The 21191-nt window shown below is 40.7% G+C and overlaps 1 protein-coding gene across 1 annotated transcript in view; it reads left to right on the top strand.

Annotated features, from left to right (window-relative positions):
- The first annotated feature begins 514 nt into the window (after window positions 1–514).
- PTPN3 (protein tyrosine phosphatase non-receptor type 3) overlaps window positions 515–21191 on the top strand; it is a 123239-nt gene continuing 102562 nt past the window's right edge. Inside the window, exon 1 of the mRNA XM_066327155.1 lies at window positions 515–607. The gene's annotated coding sequence lies outside the window, so the exon portion shown is untranslated. The remainder of the gene's footprint in view (window positions 608–21191) is intronic.

Here is a 21191-nt window from a genome sequence, read left to right as displayed (position 1 = left end):
CCGGGCGATGGCCCGAGGGACGCCCGGCTCCTGGTCCCCGGGCAGGGTCCGCCAGCCGGCGGGGTGCCAGGCTCGCGGCAGCCTCCGGAGCCGGCCGCTCGGCACGGCCCGGGAGCGGCTGTGGGCAGCACCGCGGCCACCACGGCCGTGCGGGGACAGCCGAGGGCGGGGCGGGCCCCGCCAGGGCTGCTGCGGGGCGGGAGGGGAACGGCCCCAGCCCCGCCGCCCGCGGTGACCCCGCTCCCCGCGCGGAAGCGGCGGAAGGCGCCGAAAGGGTCCCCGAAAGGGTCCGAGCGGGGCCGAGGCGGAGAGCGGCGGCGGCGGCCTGCGCCGGGCCCGTCCGCCGGCTCCCTCCGCTAGGGGGCGCGCGCGGGCGGCGGGCGCTGCTCAGGGCCGCGCTGCTCAGGGCCCCGCCCCGCCGCGCCCCGCCCGCCCAGCCCAGCGCAGGAGCCGGAGCCGGCGGCGGGATCGGGATCGGCTCCGCGGTCCCGCGCTCCGCACCTGCTCTCCTCGGTCCGCACGGTGGCGGCGGCCGCGACGGCCGTGACGGCCTTCTGCGCCCCCTGGGGGAGCGGGGCGGCGGCGGCGGCGCGGGGCGGCGCGGCAGGTACCGGGGAGCGGCGGGAGCGGCGCGGGGCGCGGGGAAAGTTGGCGCCGCCGGAGCGCCTCCGGGAGGCGGGGGCGGCGGTGCCGCCGGGGCCGCCCCCGCGCCTCCCTCCTCCTTCTCCTCCTGCCCCTCGGCGGGGCGGCGGAGTGCCCGGGCGGGCGGCTGGCCCCCGCCGCTGCCTGGCTGTCTGCCGGCCCCGGGGAGAGCGGCGGCGAGCGCTGCTCCCGGCGGCTGGCGCGGGGGAAAGCGAGCGGGAAGGTGAGCGGCCGTGCCGGGCTGGGTGTCAGCCCGTCGAGCCATGCCGTGCCGGGCCCTCGGGGGACGGCGCTGCCCCGCTCCTCCCGTTTTCTGTCGGGCTCCGCGCCTTGTGTGTTTAGGGTCGGGCACCGGGGGAGGGCACGGGGAAGGTCCCGTTCCGTCCCCGGGACGCCTCGCTTTTGCTGCCTGGTAATATAGGGCGAGTTTGGCTTCTTCTGTATTGCCGGTTTTTTTCCCCAAATCGCTGGCAGAGCACCCGAATTTGGAGTATTTCCGAGTCCCGAGAGCCTCGGGCGTGTTTAGGGGAGAGAGGAGCGCTGCGGGCGCGGAGCGGCCCTGGCCGTGCCCCTGTCCGCGCATCAGAGCCCCGAAGCCCGGAGATGCAGTACCACGGAGGAGTTACCAGCAGCTGCCCCGCCACCAAGGCTGCCGGGGCCCCACAGCGGTTACTTCTCAGCATTCTGGGTGTTGACTTGCCCTGTGGAGATACCAAAAATATCCAATATATCTGTAATATATGTAAGATATATATAATATACCCATATATGTCAAGTGTGACAACTATTTTCCTCATTGGTGTTATGGAACAGATGCAACAGCAGTAAAATAGGATACTTCTTTTAATATAAAATTCTCATTCATCTTGCAGCACTTCTCGTTTCCTCTCTTGACTGAACTTATCCAAAGTAATTAGTCAGTCTCTCCTTCTGTGGCTCCTTGCTTTCCTCTCTGTCAAAGATACTGTTGGGATTATTTTTTTTTCTCTGCTAGGATGGTTGCTTCCCTTGTGGCACTCTTCAGCCTGTCACACAAATTGCTAGTTCTCTGATAACTATGTAACTGAAAGCAGAACAAGTTAGTTCTTTAATGCTATTAAATATTGATGCTGCTACTCAGTTAATCACAAACTGTCTTTATAGTAGAAATACGTATATTACTGAAGTATTAGTTTTGCACAGTGTTACACTGGAAGATTATTTATAAAAAGTTAATATAGATGTGTAGAATACTTACTTAGCTTTGGAGGGCAGTTGCACTTCCACTTTTTTAAAACAAAACTTTTCTGAAAGTAGTTATACAAGAACTTGTCCCTATTACTTGGGTGGGTTTGATCATAAGGGAAACCGTCAACAAACAACTGTGGGGGAGAAGGGTCTGCTCAGTAACCATATCTAGAAAGACTTGCTTGCCTATGCAGTACAAATGCTAATTTTTTATGATGGTGGTGTTCTGTGGCATTGTCTTGTGTCAAAAATGTCTTGATAGGTGACAAATACATGATACATTTTTGTTTTCTAGTTCCTAAGAAAAAATGTAATACTCTGCATAGTTCAAACTACACTTAACAGAACAGCTTATTTGAAGGACCAACTTGTGATGATAAGATTAATTTTGTTTCATTAAACACTCTAATATGGCTGGCAGTGGATTCCTGGAAGAACTCTTAACACTTTTCAACTCTCTCTCTCTCTGACTTAATAAGCATTTTTAATATTTCCATTATCAACTTTTTGCATATTCTAAAACTGGGATAGTTCATTACTTTAGGATATAAATTTGGGTAATATCACAGTGACATGTTATACCTCACAATACTTAACTCTTGACCCTCATGCTTCCAAAATACTTTCAGTACAAACTAAGACACTGATAAAACTATTGTTAAGTGATATGCTATTAAATTGCAAAGCTCTATAACTGCTTCTCAATTAATCATTTTGTATTATATGATTAAAGCAGTAGACAGAAACAACACAAAAGTAGTAACAAAAAAGTTAGTGGTAGTATCATCTCATCTTAAATATGTTCATGACTTACCATGTGATAAATCATGTTTTCATCCAATCCAGGAGTCTAAAATATTAGCTGATTTCTAAAGATCTTGGGTGGACTTTTTTTTTAGTAGTCAGTATTATAGCAGAGACAGTTGTGCATACTTTTCTAAGGCTGTGACCTAATTTTTATACTGGTGGGTAAATGATAGCGTTACATAGACACTGTAAGAGTAACCTTACACAGGTACAACACCAAAAGTCTTGTGCACAGAAGTCATTAATGTTGAATTCTCCAAGGTGGACTAAATGCCAGTACAGTGAGCAGTTCTTCTGTTTTGTCACTTCATTCATAAATAATATTTGCCATGCTGGCATCTATGCATAGGGCTATTCATTATATATTGTATTCATTCATAGTTCATTAAAACTTGACTAGTGAAAAGTAAAATGTAGTTTAGTGGTGATGAGGACCACAGTTACCAATCTCATTGTTTTAAATGTGATAAATGTTCATTGTAAGTTTTAAAGAAACCTTGTGGTGTGGGTTTGGTTTTAGTTGTTGGGTTTGGGTGGTTTTTTTGTTTGTTTTTTGGCCAAGAAACATTATCACCCTAAGCTTCATAACTGAATTTGAGAACTGATTACTGTCAGAGGCAACACTGTCTGCTCATCTACTGGAATGTTTGCACAGGAAAACGAGACAGCAACGTTTTTCAGTTGTTTTCCCAAAACTACAGCTTTGAGTATATTAAGCAAAAAATATTTGTTTTGCTTCCTCCTTGTATCTGTTGGTGTTTGTAGCATTGGTTTCTCTTCTGGCTCCCTATGTGTAGAAGGGCAGTGTACATTTTGTTCCCATGGCGTTGAGTGCATGATGTTAGTCAGCAAGGGGGATTTGGCACAACACTGGTGAGAACCCATAGTGATGGCATTTTAGCCCCTGATGGGAGCATCCCATACCTTGGGCTGGAGCATGAGATGGCTCACTTGAACAGTAATCAATCAAGTAACTCTGAATTGGATTTGTCTCTTAAGAGAGAATTTAGTCAACTTAATTCAGGCAAGGGAAGTGGCAGTATCAACTAGAAGTGCTCTGCCTGCAGTTTTGTCTTGGAGTTGGATGCTTTTCATGAGCTATGGTGTTTTCTTGTTCTCCAAGACTTTAAGTCAGAAGGTATATGTGGGCTTTCCTCATGACAGGTGGGAATTTATGGGAGGTAAATAATTCTTCTGTCGAGGTGTTTACTAAGGCAAAAGAGCAGGCGCACAAGCAGTTGGAGTGGAGTAACAGATGTGCTGCAAGTTTCATATTGACATACCTTGAGATAATCTATTCTAATCTCCCCATACCTTAAGATACCATTGCCTTCAATCAGCATGTACTGAACCTCACTGAGTAGTTCTAATTTCTATTATTAGCACTGTAATATGAAACGTAGTCACGTGCCCCCTATGGGACTTTGTGTTCCTTCTCTTTCTTCTTTTCATATCCCTGCATTCATAAAGTGCTAAGAAATCAGATACTGTAGAAAGCATTGTTTAATAGCTTGCTTTATAAAGCTCTTTTTTGCTCTTAATTTGTCTTCCTATTGTCAAACTATATTCACAATCTTGAACCTTCTCATTGCAGAAAACACTGACACTTCGTACATAATTTTATAGCTTGAGTTGTGCTGTGATGCTGAAATCTGGTCATGCCTGTCTGCTAGATTTTGGTTTAGATTTCCAGACATTACACGAGTAATTGTAACGAAGTGTTGCTGTCTTCTGGATCAGGAGGAATCAAGAGAGACTTGAAAACCTTGTAGGTTCTTGGTGCACTGCTGTACTGTTGTTCACCTCGTGAGTCTCACGTGCTCTTGGCTTATAAATTAGAGATGTCCAAGCAAAATATGGGCTCTGCTCTGGGCATACATTTGGAATACAGGTTATCCATCTGGTACTCCTCAGGAAGATGTGAAATATTTTTTAATCAGTTTCCAGAAAAAGAATTGGAAAAGATAAAAGCAGAACTGTATCTGCCTCTTCACTGGTCTTAGAGTTCCTCTGGCTTTGTCTGTCACACTTCTGTGGGTCAAGAACCCTCTTGTCCCACACTGTCTTACTATCCCTTCTCAGCATGTAGCTTCATTCAGTAACAATACTTCTCCTTTTAAGAAATGCAATTCTTTTGTCCAAGAACTGTCACCATTGATTCAACAGGAGAGCCTATCACTGCGTAAGGGATGTGGTGGATCTCTGCAGGCTCTAGGTCCCTAAGTCTGAATCAGCACATTATCCTAATGGCTTCTGTTTGAAATGAAAATCATTAGGAGTGGTCTTGTCTGATGCATCTCTCTGACTAAGTTCCCTCTGTTAGACTTCTGCAAATGTATCTTCAACATGAGGATTACAGAGCATTAGACAAGTAAAGCAGTTTCACAAATAAAGCAGAAATCCCAGAAGCAGTGAAGCTTGTGCATGCTATGAGCATATGTTAAGCTGTCATATTGGCTGTAATTTCATCAGTTCCCTCTCTTGGCAAATTTAGGTTTGATCCAAGCACAGCGACATGTGTTAGGGGGGGAGAGAGAGTGTCCCAAGCTTTGAATTATGACTAAGAACACTACTGAGGAAACTGGGTTTTTTCAGAATTTGGAGTTGAGAGGAGCTCTTCAGGATAAGTGATCTCAATCCCTTTTTTAGTGGAAGGAGTATTAGGCTTTCTGAAAGGTGTTGTTTTGCCAAAAGTAAAATGGGTTCTTTTCCCTGCCTCACAAAGTTGAAATACAGCCAAGCTAATAAGTTGCATTGTTGCTTGTATTGACCAATCCAGTGAGGATGTTTCAAGAAGCAAGGTAGTAACCTCTTGTCACAACCACCTAGTCTGTCACCTTTGTCAACAACCAGCTTTTATCTTTCTAATTCAAGCTGGTGGTTGGTGCACTATGAAATTGGTTAGATAATTATTCTCAATCAATACTGTGTAGTACTAAAGTAGTAACTTACCAATCACAGGGTTCTTCGTTCAGTTACTACTTTTGTTTTTGGAACTCTTCCACTAATACCAAGTCATGTTGCTCATAGAAGTTAATAAAAAGTGAAGCAAAAGTCAGTCCTCAGTTCAAACCTGTACATGTGTGTTATTTTAATGAGTGGTGAAGTTTTACAAGGAATTCGAGAAGTTTTTTATTATTCAAGATAAAAAAAAAAAAAGTCAGTTTTTAAGTTCTCTGCAAGAAGAAGAAAACTGTGTGTACAGGGAGTGATTCCATCTCTTTATTCTTCTGTTGCAATGTAATATAAAACTTATTGTGTACTCTTCCTTTCAGGTCACATAGCCTTTCAAACAAGCTAAAATATTTGATTTTTGATGTTAAGGTGGACAATACAAAATATGCTTCACTTTTATGTTTTCTGAAGAAGAAATAATGGTAAAGTTTTTGAGAAATCATGAAATGCTTCAGCCTTCGTAGCTGGCAGATACAGTTGCAGTGTTTTAGTGGTAGCTCTAATTTTGGTGATTCTGTCAGGTGCTAGAAGTACTAATCAAGGCTTGTTCCTCAACAATATGGTTTAAAGGTCAAATGAAACATGCATGTGCACAAAGTAAAGCTATTTTTTTTTTTGTCTAGCAAAATGCAAAAAGCCCCTTTTCGAGTAATTTATTATTTATTCTGAACCAGACTTTTTTCCTTTCTTAGCCTGAGCGAGACTTTAAAAAATAGTTCTAGAGAAGGAGCAGCTGTAAGTAGCTGAAATCAACAGTGAAGTATTTCACTACAAAGTCAGATGCTGTTTTATTTGCACTTTGAAGTATGAAAGTAGTTATGATTTGACATCTTGTTCATTGATTTCCTGCTATCCTCTCCCTCCACCCCCGGAGAGATTTTAATCTGGTGTGTGCAGTGTTATGGAAAGCCAGCGGTTCATAACACCAAGCTGTGATGAGTAACCATGGCTATTTCCCTAGCAAGTTATGTGATACAGTTACGCTCTCTGCAATGACGCATTTTATGAATCAAAGCTGGGAGCCTGAGCTGTGACTTGTATACCTATGGGATTTCATACTGTGCTGTTGTTCTGGTGTTGTTTGCCTACAGTTCTGTGACTATGGATCCTCTTGTTCAACATGGGGTATTCCCCATGGATTGGCCCAAGTATGCAGAGGTCTGATCTCTGCAGTTTCACTCAGTTTTGGTGTGGATTTTTTTTCTTAACTTAAGGTTTTTTTTATCCCAGGCATTGGATCTATGTGCAGTTGTATCCTGTTTCTACTTCTGTGTCAGTCTAAATGCTTTTCATAACTTTTGTGATTTGGGTTTTTTTTTTTTTTTTTTTTTTTAAATATTCTTACATAGATGGGGAAGGACTATGCTTCTGGAACTATAATGGTATAGATAGATGCACAGCTTTTGCTTGAGGTAAATGTGAACATGTACCTGAAGTTAAGGACATGCAAATATTTTTATTCCCATAGTTTCAATGCTAGTGGTTTGTTTGGAAGAGGGTGTCTTTTTGACTGTGTTGCTGATATTCTAATTAACACATTAAGAGCTTGTAGATAAAGCTAAAGCAGACTGTACTTTGGTCAAGTTGAAGATCAGCTAGCACATGTTAAGGTGCAGCTTGCCTTATCTTCACATTGTTCTTTCACAATATGTGAGTCCATGTTTACTGTAGGAAAGAAAAGCATCTTTGAACAACCTAGTGAGTACAAGCTGTCCTTATTTGGTTTCAGAGGTTGTTGTAGGGTGAGATAATTTCTAGTTTTTGAACATAGTTCTGGTCATATTTGTGTATATGTATATCTGTATATCAGTAAAACTTTATTAACGTACTTTGGAAAATTGTTTAAAAACATTTGTCTAACATTCTGGCCTACTGAGTGCATTAAGTTTATAGTTAGGGTATAGTTCAAGCTTTTATGATGTCCCTGGCTTCTTATTTTTGGGCTCAGTGTGTCAGTGGATTGTGATAATTATCAAAAGACTTCAAGGAGATAAAATTATTGAACTCTCATAGTTTCCTCTTTCACACAGAGTTGCCTGGACTGCTGCTGTTTGATTAAGGTTTCCATACTTTCCTATGCCTGACTCAATTTTCAGCCTTGATTCTCTCCATCTGTGATTTGGTGCAGTTGTTTATGAGAACAATCCTTTTATTAATGATAGCATAAAACTTGTTACAATTTTAGTATCTGTTCTGCCATTTTCATCCATGACATTCTCAGATGCCTAAAAAAGATGTCACAATTCTCACTTGATGGAAACTCATTGGTGAGCTTGACTTTGGGTAGAGCATAAGCCACTGTAAAAATTGTGTTGCTTGTTATTCTATTAATAATTAGTTTGGAAAGAGATCATGTCTTTTGGGAATATTTTTACAGAAAGACCTTATTGTTTTCATGATCATAAACCTTTCTATCTTCACAGCAGGATTTTGTAAATGTAGTTCATTTTGTATGGTGTCTGAAAAGGTTTCTAAGAATTTAGCCATGCTGATTTTAAAAACTTAAGTGTTCCATGAATTTAATAAAACAATTTTAAAAATGCAATAGTAGAGCAAGACAGCATTAGAAACAAGACAAGACAGCATAGACTGCGTGGAGAGATAGGCAGCAGTTGATGGCTGTTTCATAGAATGTTGCAAGCCAGTGATGGAAATCCAATATTTGTTTATAACTTGGAATTGTGAAGAACAGTTTGGGGTGGAGTCAATGCTTTCTGGTTTACTCCAAAAGTATAGGCAATTTGAAGTATCACTGAGAAAATTCAAGTGTGCACATATTAGGCAACTCCTGATTTGTGAAAATATTTGTGATACTATAGTTTGTGTATATTAAATTAACACCTTTTAATAAGACTGCACGTAGGTGTAGGGTTTTATATTTGCAGCCACTATGGAGGTTTTTCCTTCTTCTTGCTTTCAGATTTATTCAGACTTCAGCAACACAGTTTTTCTTTGAAGTAGTTGCCAGAAAGTTTAATAAGTGGAGGAAATTTCTGTGGGACCACACCATTCAGGGAGCATTACTGGTATGACAAGAGACCAAAAATCCTGGGTATATATCCCCAGGATACTCTTGTAGTAAAGCAGCCATCCTGATCATAGCTTTCTGTTCATTAAATTCAACGTTTTTAAAGTTTATTCTCCAGCTTTGGTTAGTGTGCTTCCTATTTGTATTGAAAATGCACATTTGGAGAAGAGGTACCTGTCTTAAGGAAGCCTGTGATTTGGCACTTGGCAGCTGATAAGGCTCCAGGATTAAGGGAAGCACACTGGCTCTTGGTAACTAGGAAGTGATTCAGTGTTTAATAGTGGGAAATGATGTGGGTTGTGTGTTTTGTGGTTTTCGGGGGTTTTTGTCTTATGCCTTTTTTGAACAGAGAGCGCTTTATTATTTTTCAGATAAATATTTAATCTTTCCATTCATTCACGTGATACATGTTGCCTTTGACCAAAGGTACCAAATAACTGATGTATCATGCAAGTGTCCCGTTACTGTTCAGTTACAGAGCCTGAATTGGCCAACAGCATTCTGCTCACCAGTGCACTGTGTGTATCAGCTAGTATCTCCCTGGAGTGAATCAGGAACGTCATACTTCGGTTGGAGAAGATTGCATGGGGTTATAGCATCTTAGTTATTTCTCCTTGTCACTATGAACAGAAGAACACAATTACACAGTTGTTTAAAATCAGTGGTAAACTGGTAAACTCTGTTTGTTTCATGTTAATATCTATTGGCTTTAGATGCCAGGCTAGCAGTACGTTTAATTTTACTGTGAGTGTCATTCATCTAACTATACTTGGTTTCTAAACAAATTTATCTGACTTGTGAGCCATAAAAGGTCTTGTGGTAATCAAACAATGATGCAGTGGAAAAGGAAGTTTTGCGTATTCAGAATTAGGAAAACTTTCTTCACCAAGCGAATTAGGAAGCTTTGGAACAGGCTGTCCAGGGAAGTGGTGGAGTCACCATCCCTGGAGATATTTAACAGGCGTTAGATGTGGCACTTAGGGACATGGATTAGTGGTGTCAGTGCCAGGCTAACGGCTGGGCTTGATGATCCTAGAGATCTTTTCCAGCCTAAATGGTTCTATGATTCTGATAAAGATAATTGATCACTGGAATAACTTCATATCTGTGTTGACTTCTTGATTCTGAAAACACAATATAAATAATGTTTTTTCAAAACAACCCCCCATCTTCTTGGAGCAAAAGGATTGCAGAAGACTTGTGATTTTTTTTTTTTTTTTTATACAGGAAATCAACCTTTCCCATGGTGTGTTCCCCATTTTCTTTTGATTATGAATAAGGGCTCTGACCCTTAATTAAAAAAAAATTTTGAAGGATTAATATGCTCTGAAAATAGAATTTTCAGAAATTAAATATTTATGTGGTCGTAAAAACAAGCCTCTAGGATCTGTTGTATTGGGGTCTAAAGTTAGCTCTGTGACCAGTTACTCTCAGGAGCCGGCGATTTTGTTACTATTATCAGTTACAACCTCTGTTACTTGTTAACCAGTGCATGCTGAGTTGGAATGACTCGGAGTAGTGTCATGTTGTGTACTACAGTCATCCTTGTTTGGTTTTGCCTTTTTTTTTTTTTTTTTTAACTGATTACCCAGGAAGTAAATCTTTCCCAGTATAAAAGAACTGGCTTAACATTTCTCTTTTGGGTGTCAAAGTAAGCAGCCAAAGGCAATTACAAGCTCTATTAGGGAGGTATGAAGGAAATAAATCTGCATGTTGCTTAGTCTCTCTCCCAAGTGTCCAGCACTGCAGCTTTATTATCAGCTCATTTACCAAAGGCAAAAGTAGATTTTTTTTTTTTAAGCCCATGTTTGTCTCTCTGCCTTCTGTCCCCAAGACATTTATAAACACATTAATGTAAGCACCAAACATGGTCTGTCTCCCACACTGCTTACCATTAGAGAATCATTGAATGGTTTGGGTTGAAAGAAGCCTTAAAGATCATCATCTAACCTCTGTGTTGTGTACAAGGACACCTTCCTTGCACACAAGGAACAGGTTGTTCGAATCCCCATCCGGCCTGGCCTTGAACACTTCCATGGATGAGGCGTCCACTGCCTCACCACCCCCACAGGAAATAATTTTGTCCTAATGTCTAATACAAATCTAGTCTCTTCTAGTTTGAAGGCATTCCCTGCCGTTATGCTCGTGTAGGAGATTCCGTCTCCTTTTCTAGTCCCCCTTTAGGGACCGGAAGGCTTTGTTTATTTAATGAAGTAAAATTACTTCTAAGCTCAAGATACTATGCCTATCCTTAAAACTTTTTTTAGAAAAGTTGACTGTAGGCCTAATGTTGTAGAAGCTCTGAAGAAAGTGTTGCTGTGGGTGTCACCTCAGTTGTGTAGATGGGCACAGCACTGCAGGAGCCCTGTGTGTATCAGTGATGCTCAGCTGCCATAAGCCAGCACCCAGAGCTGTGAAATGGTCTCTCTGACTTAGAGACAGCTCACAGCACTCCTCAAAGCACGTTTGCTTTGCTTTTCTGGCAGTGTGGAGAAAAACTGGCTTTACAACCATCTCCATGTTATAAGGCAAAGTTGAACTTTTAACATGGGTAATAAAAAAGCCTGTTTTACTGGATTGATTAGAGGCAACTTCAAGGCAATCAGCAAATGTACCTCTCGCCAGCAGATAAGGTTAGACAGCATGAGAAGCCTGGCTTTATTAATGTCCTCCTTTTTCATCCACCGAGATCCCTTTTGGCAGTTGGTGTGTGACAAGTAAATGAGGTGCAAGTTTGTGTTTCTTCATATGCTTAACTCTGATGTGCTATCAGCTGACCTCCAGCAACACTGGGACAAATAAACACTCCACTCCTGAGTTCTGCTGTTTAAAAAGTGTGCTGGTTATCCATCCCTGCACCAGTAATGTTTGGTTCTCCTAGTTTCAACACATTTTATGTGTATAATGCCTTAAAGACATCAAGCTGTGAACTATATGAAGAGGTTACTGCCTGCCCTGGGGCTGGGACCTCTGTGTGAGGCTCTGCAGATGTTTGTATTGCTTTGCCCACAGGGCAGAGGGTGAACAGGTGCTTGACTAATGTTCAGTCAATACCTACACTGATGCTCTACATCCTCTGTCTGATGTCTGGGCAAGACTGGCAGGACAGAGGAGTGTGTGGGACTCACAAAGGCCTGGGATCTGAGAGGAGAGGGGAAGGGCTCAGGCTTGGAGAGTTGGCAGCTTGGAATCCTAACAGATGAGAATAGTAGTAGGTACATCTGGGAATGCCTGTGTGACTCTTAGGACAGCGGATGGTACCAGAGGCACTCAGCAAAAGGGACTACCGATATGTAACCCAGTTATTTAATAATAAATAGAGAACTTGACCGGTTAGATCTATTATATACCTGCGGTTACTTGAAATAAATATTCTGCAAACATTAAATTCTATTATTCTGTTTTTATTTGCATGGTGTTTATGTTTCCTGTTTTTTTTATTATTATTTGTTTGTTTGTTTGTTTGTTTGTTTGTTTTTATTAGATGCCTGTATATAAGGGAAAAATAATAGTTGCTTGATAACTGTTTCACTCTGGGACTAGATTGTGTAGAGAAGTACTGAAGTCTTCCCTGCTTGAAGTATTCAAGGTTTTACCTGATGGCACCTTGGAAAATCTGTTTTAAAGCCCTACTTTCAAGAACAGTTAGACAAGATGATCTCCAGAGGTCCCTTTCAACCTAGATTTTTTTTCTATGATTCTGTGATCTAGGTATGTTTTTCTAAAATATTTGTGGTAGCATGATGGAAATTACATTAATCTTGATAAAACAAAGGACATTTTTTCTGTTGAAAATAAATGTGGGAAATCAGTCCAGCAGTACAATACTGTTACCAGTAGACAATGAAAAACTTAGAGAAAGAATTTACGTTGTTGTTCTGTATTAGAGAAATAGATAAAATGCTGATACTCAGTTATTTTTACTTATATGAGAGCAGAAAGAGCTCTTAGTGAGGTTGCATCCTGTAAGGAGTTTGCTTGATACACACCATGCTGCTTGAGTAGTATTTAAAAACCTAGTTTCAAACCTAATCAGAGAGCATTTGACTATTAGTAGCAAATACTTTCCTCCCCTTTATTATTGGTTATATGTAAATGTTGAATACCTGAATGAAGGTTTTATGGCTCATGCATGTTGTGTATGTATATTTATATATATGAAGATAACATGTATTGATAGGTTTTTTGCAGAACAAATTGAGCATGTTAAGACAAGCTTATAAATGGTGGAGTTATATTTGTTTCCAAATACTTTGCAGTAGGCATATCCTGTTTGTAGTTGGGTTTTGGGTATTTTGGTTGGTGGATTTTTTTTTTTTTTTTTTTTTTTTTAATTTGCCTGTCTGTTTTCCAAACTGGCCAGCTGTAGTGGTTGGCCTTCCTGGTGTCTTTTTTGTTTTGTCCCAGCAGTTCATTGTAGAAATTGTTACAAAGTCAATGCAATCTATTGGCATTCCTTGTACGACATTTCAAATTAGCCTTTCAAGTTTTGCCAAGGTAATTCTGCTGGTTTAGAAAATAATCCTGAGATCTGTGGTGATGTCTGAGCTTATACTATGTGAAATCTGTACAGTGCTGCAGAAGACCTAAAAATTTAGACCTGGCTTTCAGAGTGGAAGTTAAGGATCTCTTACTGGAGAAAACAAAATCCTGTAAGCTACTTCATGGGAGAGTATACTTAAATATTCAAAACCTTTTATGTTAACCTGTAACTGATTTTCATGTAAAATTAGGTGCAGGTTTAGTTATGATTTGGCTTGAGTATATTTAACAAGTTTTAGATACTGTTTGTAGTGCTTAATTTTACAATAGGAGTACATGTATATGGAAATACTTTACAAGCCTGTTTTATAATGACTCCTCAGAGTCTTTTTAAGTTTTGTTTTTTTTTTTTTTTTTTTTTTTCTTTTCATGAAGCTAGTAAAAGTATTTCAAGCAGGGAGAAAAACTGTTACAAGGTCAGCATTCTTCTAAATGGAAACTTTGTATTTTTTTTGCCTGGTGTTGCTAATGATTTTTTCTTTTCTTTGTTGCTTGTTCAAATTGTTTGATATCTTTATTTTCTTTACATTTAGATCAGCTCTACTTTTTTTGTTTTCCTGCCAGCTAACCACTTTAGGACCTGCTCTTGAAGTGGGCAGCAAGGTGTTGGCAAGCAATTGTGCTTGCCTTCGAGAAGGGATGTTTGGTGTAGAAGCTTCTTACTCTTCCACGACTCCTTAGCATAATTGCAGCTGTCACAGGCCGTGTTCAAACAGCGCTGCTCCAGGCGCTGGTGTGCTGTCACCTTTCTCTGGATGGCTAGATTTATAATTAACTCCTGTTTGCACAGTTACAGATATTATAATTTAGGTGACAGCTCCCCTTGTCAGGGCAGGGAAGGCGGGAGGAGGACTTCACATGGGTTAGTCCTAGAACAGAGGAGCCGGTGTTTTTGGACGCCGCTGTCAGCGCTGAGCGCACTCTCCCGGGGCAGGCAGCGCCCAGCCTTCCCTCCCCTGCGTGTGTTCCGGGCGAGAGGGCCCGCTGTGCTGGCTCCGCAAACAGCCCCGGCTCCGGGCGGCCTTGGGGAGCCTCCTGCCCGGCCCTGGTTAATGAGCAGCCCGGAGCTCCGTGTTCTGGATGGTGTCACCGCGGCGGAGCGGGCGGGGTGTGCCGGCTGGGAGCCCTGCAGCCACGCTCTTGGGGCGGCAGTGGGCCCGGCACAGGCACGCTTCTCCTCCAAGCCCAGTTTGCGAGCCTCCTTTGGAGGTTTGCCTGGCTGAAAACCAGAGGAAAGTAGCCATCCGAAATCTGCGGTTTTGAATTTTTTCATCCTTTCCTTACTGCATTTGTAGTGAGAGTTGTATTTTGATGCGAAATTTCTTAGGTTTGATAATCCTTGGTAGTAGCTGGACGTCTGAATTTAGAAAAAAATGCTACAGCCTCATAAGGATTTACTTTTACTTCAACTACATTGATATTCTGCTCTTTTTGCTTTCCAAGTGTTTGGTTAATTGATGAAAACAGTTTAGTTTTTTTCTGAAGCAAATTACAGTATGATTCCTCTGATTCCACCTACATGAGTAAGAATGCAGATTTCTTTCTTACAAGCTTAGTACACTACAGTACTTGTTTAATTTTTGTACATCTTTGACAATGTTGCCAGTTTTCTCCTTCATGGTTCAATATTGGTGATTGAGCAGCAAGTTCTTGGAGATAAGAAGGTGATCGTTTGCTAAACTGTTGCTCACTGAAAGCTTGGGGTAGAAGAAAGTAATTAGTATGGTCTGTGATGATGGTTGTAATAATGCCACCAGAAGAAAGAGCTGTCATCTTTGTTCTTCTGAGGTTTTCATTTCCCTCTCTTTCTGGAGATATTAATATGGTGGAGCTGAGGAGTTGGTCTCAAAGCATTAAAAGTGGATTATGGCAGAACATTTTATACTGTGGCAGGTCAAACCTTTATCTGTGAAACAAGATGTTTAAGTGTAGTAGTGCATGTCTAGCACAGAAGTTAACGTGTGTATGTGGTCGCCGTTCGCTGTCTGTACATGAGTAATTTGACTCATGTTGGAGACAAAGGTGACAAATTCAGTAGTAAGAGAATGCCAGATAGTTGAATGAGATGCATCTGACTCCTCACCCAATTGTGCAGATAAGATTTCTTGACACTGGCTGGGACTAAAGACAGGTGCTGTGAAGGAAATACTTCAGACTCAGCATGAAATCATACTATCTAACATTTATGGAGGGAAACCCACAAAAGATACTGAAACTTCAATGGACATTTAAAAAACCAAGCAACCATGACCCTCCTCCAAGAAAGCCCAAATTTAAAAAAAGCCCCAAACACCATATTTTGTTTCACAATAATTGATGGTCTAACTCCTCTCTTCTTTCTCTTCTTGACTCCTCTGGGTTTTTTTTTTTTTTTTTTTTTTTTTTTTTTTTTTTTTTTTTTTTTTTTTTTTTTTTTGTTGTTGTTGTTGTTGTTGTTAATGGTGGTGGTAGGAATTTGTAAAAATCCTAAATACATTTTTTTGCTTTTTTTTCCCTGGCACTGATCTAGTTCTTCAGGAGCAAACTTAATTCATTTTTTTAAAGATGCCAGGTAATTTTCCTTCACTATCTTATCTAGTTTCTTCTTCTTCCAGTCTCTGCATGATTGTCATACCCATATTATCATTTACTTTGTTCCATCTCATTATACTTTATTCATTCAGTACCTGTTTTTGTGTCTAGTCTTCTGCTTATTCTACTTGAAACCCCCTATATTCTTTGGAGCCTGCATTAGTTCCTGGTTCAATTAGTCTTATCAGTTCTGATTTATTTTTATGTCTGAACATCATCTGATACAATGCTTTTGAAATTTTTGGAAAGGGGTGCTCTTTCTTCCTGAATGTGATAAGAAATAAACCAGGAGGCACTCCCTTTTTGATTTTCCTCAAGGTTTTGAAGTGCTTCCCAGCCAGAGCTCTGCTATGAAGTTCTTTTAGACTTCCCTTCCAAAGATGCTGCTGCGATTCACATTGGCTGCTTTGTGTTTGCTGGCTCAGGTAGCCAGCTTGTCATTGCATTCAGTCCCCAGCAAAACTATCCTACCAATTATTCTTTCTAGTCTTGCAAATAGCCTTTGAAAGAATTTCTGTTCTTGTTATATTGCTTCAAGAATGGGACTCTATGCTGCTGCATGAATTTAACCCAGCTGAAGGTTACATACCGTGCAAGTTTTGGCTAGATTTAGCAGTTAATTTGCAATGTAATGCTGAAGCTGAATCCCCACCCCATTTTTGCAAGGGACAAACTTGCTTGGGTGAAATACTAGGTTTTATTAATAGTAGGAAACTGTATGTGGTGTAGGTCAGAATTTGTACTTTGATTCCAAAGATCGGGTGGAAGTTGAGAACATTCAGCATGTGTAAATATTGATGTCACATTCAGAAAGCTCTCGTGGGCAAGCAGACCACTTACTTGGTCATGACAAGGTACATTTTGCACTATGAAAGCAATTAGGATTAAGTAAACTAAGCTGAGTATTTTTATTTAGGTGTAATTTAGGGTAGGCAATCTGGAATGGCGGTCATTACCTTTGTTACTGATTACAGCGTAAGCTTAAATATTAGAGATCTATGTAAAAGGTTTAGCTAATAACTTTCAAAATCAAGTTGTTAATCTATTTTATTCAGTTGCTAGGGTAAAATAAGGTTGATGACATCAAAGAACCCATTTCAAATTAATTTCTCCTTTAAAGCTCTCATGATGATCAGGTATTTCCAGGAAAAAAGGCTGGTTTGTCATTGATTTGCTGTACTGCTTACTTTTGGTCAATTGGCTTGTCTTAAGCAAAACTAGAAATACAGTACTGTGTTTTCAAGTAGTCTTTGTTTTGATGCCTTTCCTTTAAAATGCACTTCTGGTGTGTTGCTGGGTCATGAAGGAAACACAAGGACAAACATTAGTAGTTTGGAACTTCTGTCCTGTTTTTCATTCCAGCTGTTCTGTGATTATAGCTCTAACCTGATGAGACGCTGCAGTCAACCCCCTCTACCTCTCCCAGCCCTTCTACATTAGGTTTTGAGGAATTTGCCTGTGGGGAGGCATTGCCCATTACCTCTGCCTTGCAAAAGTGCTGAGCAGTGGGGAAACTGGGAGAGATACCGGATCTCAGCACTGTAAGCAGAGCTCTCCCTTTTTTGCTCCTGTTTCAGTATAAACCAGCAATGCTGGCCTGATGCCTGCATTCCTCTGTGATCGGTTGCCACAGCATGCTAAGATTGCTTTGTGGGAAGTAGATAAATACTCTACCTGCCAGCCAGGAATTCAAAAACTGAAATAGAAGGGTTTGGGGAATGTCAGATCTACTTGGCAAAATTTGATGTGTTTGTTTGAAAATGCTTGGCATTGTCTTGTGCACTGAATTATTTGAAACTCAAAAACCAAACTAGCCTCTGTATTATAAACTCTGAAAAACAGCAGCAGCTGATGCACACAGGGATGCATTCTCAAAAATGAGATGGTTTAATTCTGTAAATTAAGTGATCTTGGCTGTGCATGGGAGTTTTAACAACTTTGTAAATACAAGGTTGAAGAGACATTACATCAGATGGCAACAGGAGACTTTTTTATAAATGCTCGTTTGATGGATCGCTGTGTTAAAAATGAACAAAAATTACCTAAATGGGCTTGAATAATTTGTATAAGTGCTATATGTCAGTAGGAGAGTTGGAGAAGAAACAAGAAAACACCAAAAAACCTAAAACAGCCTCCACCCTGTTTCCCAACAAAACCAAAGTAATACTTCACTCAAGAACAAGCAGTTTTTTACCAGAGTCCTTTACAAAATCTTGCTCTAATCTATTCCATTTTAGTCCCCCAAACTCCAGTTTGGTTTGCATGGCTCATGCTCACTCTACTTTGGTGGCCTCATGGCAGAAGATTTAGCAGGTATTTGTCTAAAAGCTGGCCCAATGGACTCACCCCAGCCTGTGATGGTGGAGGAATGCTCTGCCTTCCCTGGTCTAGGGAGGTATCTGTGCTGCTAGGCACATGGCTGTGCAGTCTGAGCTTGGTATCAAAGCTGCATTGAATCCAGACTGGGAGCTTGCTTTTTGGCTCTTTGGGGTTTTAAGTTAATTAATGTGTTGAAAGGGAGAAAATGACCAAGAGATGGCTGCCCCTGGAGTTTGCAGTGGCGGGAAGATGCAGGAGCATCTAGTTTAGGTAAAAGCTTTTTGGAGTGGTCTCCTTGTGGTATGGTGAACCATGGTCACAGGGTGTGCATTAATCTTGTAGGGTGGTGAAAAAATTTCCCAACAGGGGATGTAAAGATGTAAATGTTTAGATTTTTCTGGTTTGAAACATACACTGTTTAAATAGTGATGGAAAAGCAGAAAGCACAAATTGTTTGCAAGGTAGGACTGTAGTATGTTTACTCTTTTTTTTTTTTTCACTGTTTGGAGGAATTGCTTTCTTCTTTCAAAGTGAGGATGTCCAGGCATGTGCAGGAATTGGAAAAATGTCTATCCAGTTTGGATGGCAATGCTGCTTTTTTTTGTTTGCCTATCTTTTTGTGCAGGAGGAGTAGGAGAGCTTGTGCAAAAGCTACAGAGCTGCAGTCAGTGCTACTGCTGGTCTTGCAGAGCAGTTTGATCTTATTGATAACAAATTTTTGTGATGCTAAATGTTTTGAAGGAACAAACTGAAAAGGGAAAAAAGAGGTGTGCTTTGGTAAGCTTAAAATACAAATATTTCTGTTAGTCGTAAATGGAGGAGGAAGATGAGATGAAGAGAGGAAAGAATGGCAGTAAGCTGTTCATCTCTGGCAATTGTTTACTAAATACAGATGTTTCTAGACTGGCTTTCCACAGTGTATGTTTGCTTTTTCTCCTAGAATTACAATCATGTAATGGGTTGGGTTGGGAGGGGCCTTAAAGACCACCTAGTTCCAGACTCTCTACCATGAGCAGGAACACCTTCCCTAGACCAGGCTCTATTCTGCCTGGTCTTAAAACTTCCAGGAGTGGGGATCCACAACTTCTGTGGGCAACCCATTCTAATGCCAGACCATCCTTGTAGTGAAGATCTGCCAAATATCTGAAATAAATTTCTCCTCATTTAGCTTAAGTCATTACCCTTTTTCCTATCATTACCCATGCCCATGTAAAAAGTTGTAAATTTTCTGGAGGTGTTCTTCTCCCTTAGTGCCCTCACAGGGCAAATAAAGTTCTTACATGAACATCTTCATATTTTTAAATCCGAATCTGTAAAAACAAGAAGTTATGATCAAAATATCAGGAGGTGTTTTAATTTTGTCATGTTGTTTAGGTTTTGATTTTTGAGATGCAAGACTTATGCAGCACATTTTCAAATTCATTCCTGAAGATCAAAGTAGAACTTTGTGTAATTCCTTCAACTATTTTTGTGACACTTGAGAATGTCCTGAACTTGTGTGTTTTTAACAGCCCTGGAGTATAAATTGCATTATAGAATTATAGTCTCTAAAAGAAATACTTTTTTTCCATGCAGCCTGAAGTTCCCTTCATAACATAACTTTCAATTTCCATATTGCTATTGTGTCCTTCTTTTTCTTTTAAAGGAAGAATTGTTGTGAATTGATTATATTACCATTTTACCTTTTTCAGCAGTATTCTGTGGTTAACTGCAGATTGCCAGTCCTGTGTTCCAAATCCCTTTGGGGACCTTTCGAAGCCATGAGTTTTAAAGGTTTCTGTCATGCTTAACAGAATATATTTCTAAAGCTTGTGGCAGAATGAGGATTATAAAATATATGAAACAGGAATATATAGAAAACAGTTCTGTGAAGTTTTAAGCTTTAAGTTCTAAAAGAAATATCTGGGTTCAGAAAGGTAATTCATAGTAATTCTGAAGAGTTTTTGGTCATTAACACAATTTACAAGATAGGTTTTCTTCTGAGATCTGAAATGCTTTCTTGCAAAAAGTATGGACTGGGGTTTTTTTGGTCCCAGTGATGAGACTTTTTCTTCCCAAACTTGAATGGTACACAGTCCTCTGTTGTGTTGAGGAGCAGATTGCCCACAGTGCAAAATACTGCATAACAGTGGCAGATGTTGATCTACTATTCAACTGTGCCCATGCACAAAGGAAACTTTGGACATCTGTAATTTCAGGCTATTTCTCAACAATCTAGCACTGAATTTTGAGTGGAATTTCTGTTTTCTTTAAAAGCTGAGTTAGTTTTCCATGGCGTTAGTACTCATTAATGCTCTCACAGCCATGATTAAGGTGTTTGCTTTCCTTCTTTCCCCCTTGGCAACAAATGGCAGTCACCACTGCCAGCAGCATCTTTCTGAGCTGACAGATTTAAGGGCCATTCAATCCTTCTGTAGAAGAACAAGTTCTTAAGTGTATCCTCAGTCTGGTTAGCTACTCCTGCTTTTTCAAAGTTTTGAAAAGTATGCTTTGGCAATTATTTCTGTCATGATCCATGTTCAATTTGAGGAGGAGGAAAGCGACCGGTTCACGAAATGTCAATAGCGCCAACATCAGAAATAGAACATGAACATTTAGATTCACAGCCTTGTGTTGAGTCTATACCCTGTTCTGTCTACAATCTGCTGTTTGCCTCCTCCTTAAAAGACAGCTTAAATTTCTTTTGCTTTGAAGAAAGAGGACGAAATGTGAGGTACGATGACATCAGTCCTGTTGAAAAGACCAATATCTTTGATAACTGTAGCTTTAACATGCAAAATGTACTCTAAATTAATTGGAGGCAAAAGGTTTCTTTTATATGCCTGGTTAAAATGTACAGGAAAAAATTACTTTAGACATGTATTTCAGATATGAGGAGAGGATTGTTTTAGAAAGCTGGTGTTTGGGTTTTTTTAAACACACCTGTGTTTAATGATATTGCTCCCTTTCTTAAAGAGCAGTAGTTTGAAAACTTCCAGGCATCACCTGCAATTTTTTTTTTTTTTAAGCATTCTCATGCTGCACTGGCAAATGAAGTGTTTCAATATAGATCGTAGAACAGGTAGTTTTGAGACTTTTGTTAATATCAAACTATGGATAT

Source organism: Sylvia atricapilla, chromosome 1 (assembly GCF_009819655.1).
Source record: "Sylvia atricapilla isolate bSylAtr1 chromosome 1, bSylAtr1.pri, whole genome shotgun sequence".
Lineage (NCBI taxonomy): Eukaryota > Metazoa > Chordata > Aves > Passeriformes > Sylviidae > Sylvia > Sylvia atricapilla.
The sequence above is the reverse complement of the archived record's forward strand: the minus strand, read 5'-3'. Positions and strand labels throughout refer to the sequence as shown.